The sequence below is a fragment of the Capsicum annuum genome, chromosome 10 (genome assembly GCF_002878395.1).
Source record: "Capsicum annuum cultivar UCD-10X-F1 chromosome 10, UCD10Xv1.1, whole genome shotgun sequence".
Classification (NCBI taxonomy): Eukaryota; Viridiplantae; Streptophyta; class Magnoliopsida; order Solanales; family Solanaceae; genus Capsicum; species Capsicum annuum.
In genome coordinates, this window is record NC_061120.1 from 168,174,270 (window position 1) to 168,178,301 (window position 4,032).

Consider the following 4,032-nt stretch of genomic DNA (forward strand, 5'->3'; position numbering starts at 1 on the left):
GCTTTATAGCAAGAAAAATAATTTTTTTTCCAAAAAAATTGACAGTCATAATTTGAGAAAAATAAAATTTTTTTTTTTAGAAAAAGCGACGTTGGTCATTGCTTTCTATTTTTCATAAGGATTGAAAAAGGAACATTGGTCATCGCTTTTTATTCTTCATAATGAATAAAAAACGTTGGTCATCGCTTTTTATTCTTCATAATGAATAAAAATCAACATTGATCGTTGCTTTTTGTTCTTCATAATGAATAAAAAAGTGATGTTGGTCGCCGCTTTTTGTTCTTCATAATGAATAAAAAAGCGACGGTCATTGTTGCTTTTCTACATTTTTTTTGGAAATAAAAATGCAATTCAATATATACATCCTCATGCAACACATTATTACAATAATCAAACACAATACATCGATAAATCATTTAAGCAATTCAAATCAACAATACTTAAACAATGAATCTAACAACATTCAAAATACTTAAAACACTCCTAAAGATTTTCCACTAATTAAAAGCTAAGTTCAAAAATATCTAAAAATTATCTAAAGGTCAAATCCAACAACACAAAGGAATAGCCCCAACAAACTCCGCATCACTCTCTGTTTCCTCTTCGCTACTTGAATCGGGAGCAACGACGTATGTTAAGACACGTCTAAGATGTGCAATCTGATGTAACATAGCAGCATGTCTCTCAAAAATTGTAGAAATGGCTTAATCGTGCTTTGCCAACCAACAACACATTGTCTGATAATCAATTGACTAGTGTTATATGATATAATATATATATATATATATATATATATATATATATATTAACTAAATAATAATTAAATCTAACATACCTTAAGCTCTTGGAAACATGACTTGTTTAGAGACTATTGGAATGTCCCACCACTCATGCCAAGGATATGTAAAAAATCTCATAACGCTCTCACTTACAGCCTCATTAACTTCTTTTGACATGGGATACCACCTGTAAATAACATAATAAGTATGTAAGCTTGATTATTTTATTAATAAAAAAATTAAACCTATCACATGAAAAATAAACTTATGAAGATCCATCAGGCTCGATGAACACTCTACCAAGCATGTCCGTATCTCCAGGAACTAGACCAATCAAATATGCATCAATATCTTCTTCTACAGGAGAAGGTGGAGGAGAAAGTGGAGGTGGTGGTGACTTGGTCAATTTGAAGTCACTAGTACACATTTTTTTTGCAGCAATACTAGAACACATTTCAAAATACTACACCTAACCATTTTCAACTCTCTAATTCACTTCTCAAGTGACTAAACTTAACCATTTTCAAGTCATGAATTCACATTTCAAGTGACAACACTAAACCAATTTCAAGTCATGAATTCACACTTTCAAGTGATTACACTTTACTAATTTCAAAACAAAAGTTCACCTTTCAAGTAACTACACTAAACCATTTTCTAGTCGCTAATCCACTTCTCAAGTGACTACACTTGATCACTTTGAAGCTACTAGTACACATTTCAAAATACTACACTTGACCATTTTCAACTCTCTAATTCACATTTCAAGTGACTAAGCCTAACCATTTTCAAGTCATGAATTCACATTTCAATTGTCAACACTAAACCAATTTCAAGTTATGAATTCACATTTTCAAGTGATTACACTTTACTAATTTCAAAACACAAGTTCACCTTTCATGAACTACACTAAACCATTTTCAAGTCGCTAATCCACTTCGCAAGTGACTAGTACACATTTCAAAATACTACACTTAACCATTTTCAACTCTCTAATTCACTTCTCAAGTGACTAAACTCAACCATTTTCAAGTCATCACATTTCAAATGACAACACTAAATCAATTTCAAGTCATGAATTCACATTTTCAAGTGATTACACTTAACTAATTTCAAAACACAAGTTCACCTTTCAAGTAACTACACTAAATCATTTTCAAGTCGCTAATCCACTTCTCAGGTGACTACACTTGATCACTTTGAAGTCACTAGTGCACATTTCAAAACACTACACTTGACCATTTTCAACTCTCTAATTCACATTTCAAGTAACTAAGCCTAACCATTTTCAAGTCAAGAATTCGCATTTCAAGTGTCAACACTAAACCAATTTCAAGTTACGAATTCACATTTTCAAGTGATTTACACTATACTAATTTCAAAACACAAGTTCACCTTTCAAGAACTACACTAAACCATTTTCAAGTCGCTAATCCACTTCTCCAGTGACTACACTTGATCACTTTTGAAGTCACTAGTACACATTTCAAAACACTATACTTGACCATTTTCAACTCTCTAATTCACATTTCAAGTGACTAAGCCTAACCATTTTTTTTGCATCGTTATGAACAACAATGTTGTTGAGTAAAACAGGATTGGATCCAGATAAATCAATCTCTATACAATGTCGAGTATCAATATTCTTAGCAATGAGCAAGCAAACATGAAAACATGGTAACGATGTGAGGAACAGAACCTAATTCCCCATCAATATAACAAATAGTGTATAGATCAACTTCCAACATTCCTTATAAGAAAAAAATATCATCTTCCAAAATAATATAATGGTGTGCATTGGTTCCTAGAACTTTTAAAAACTTTGATGGAGCCCTTTCCAAATTAACTCCTAATAAGTAAAATCTGCCAACAACCCTCAATTCGAATTTTTCGGTGAGCCGCATTATTTTCCAACTTATCAATCAATGAATATTCTCAATTGGAATGCTCTCTCCCATCTCTAGTTCACTTCTTCTCTATACTCTCTAGCCTTCTCTCTTCATTCTCTCTTATTTTCTACTCCATTTCACTCTGCACTCTATTATTCATTCTCCCCTATTTTTCTCTCCATTCATTTTTCATTCTGTGCTCTATTCTAATCCCTCTCCTAAATAGTTCAAAATTAAAGACTACCCTTTTCCTTAATTTTGATGATAAAAATAACCCTTTTCATATAGATCATACATTAACCAAACACATCAATACAAGGATAATTACACAAACCACCTCTAAAGTAACAATTTTTACACAATTACAATTAATTTCCTCTACGCAACTCCAATTCACATCAAATTCAACTACTTGCAGAAGATCAAATATGAAAATAAAAAATAATTCTTTATAAACATATCATAAAACCTCATCTTTTCCCGATTCAATTCAAGGATGGCACAAGTTGATTCACAGTTAGCTAAAAATGATCGCTGACTATGAAGGCTATTCAAAATTGCAAACATCAAAAACTAATAATTTAGCTCACCGGTGACGGAGAGAGCGGCGACGACGACTGTTTGAGAAGGAGAGATGGTGGCGACGCTGGGAGGCTTCTGTTGAGAGATCAACGGAGGGAGGCGGAGCGGATACGGAGGTCGACGAGGCAGAGCGGCGATGGAGGTCGAGAATGGTTTTTTTTAGAGAGAAGGTAGAGAATAGAGGGTTTGTAGAGACAGAGAGTGGAGAGGCGGCGGAATTTTTTTAAGAAATGAGGGGATTAGGGTTTTGTTTTGTTTAAAAGGAAAAAAGTGGGTGCTTTAAATATCAGCTGTTGGATCATTTTGATCAACGGCTGAGATAAAACATGATTAGAAAATAGATTAAAATTGAAATTTAATTTATGATCAAATTGAGGTCAATTTTAACTGTAATTGACATCAATTGAGTATAAAATTGCCTAAATATTAAACAGCAAAGGAAAATTAAATGGAATTGACTGTTATTTTAACAATAATAATAGTGGTAGATATTGCATTTAAAAATTATTAGTGTGCGTATTTGCGGAAATAATTTAATTAGTTGCTAATATTTCTATTTTATGAATATTTTTTTATTGGTTAAACCGAAAATCGAACCGTTAAGGACTAAAAATAGATATACCAAAAACCGATAAAAAATACCTTATTGATTTGATTATCGGTTTAATATATTTAGAAATCGATAACCGATAAACCTAACTGATAATATATAAAATCAAACTGAACCGACCGCTGCACACCCCTAATTTCAAGAAAAAAATAGATAAAATTGATTTTAATAT

At 32.1% G+C, this 4,032-nt stretch overlaps 1 long non-coding RNA gene across 1 annotated transcript; it reads right to left on the reverse strand.

Annotated features, from left to right (window-relative positions):
• Positions 1-359: 359 nt before the first annotated feature.
• On the reverse strand, positions 360-3,497 carry LOC107844880. The gene is made up of 3 exons (XR_001666612.2): positions 3,259-3,497; positions 836-966; positions 360-737 (listed from the first exon to the last, which is right to left on the reverse strand). It is a non-coding gene; the product is annotated as an uncharacterized LOC107844880 (long non-coding RNA).
• Positions 3,498-4,032: the final 535 nt, after the last annotated feature.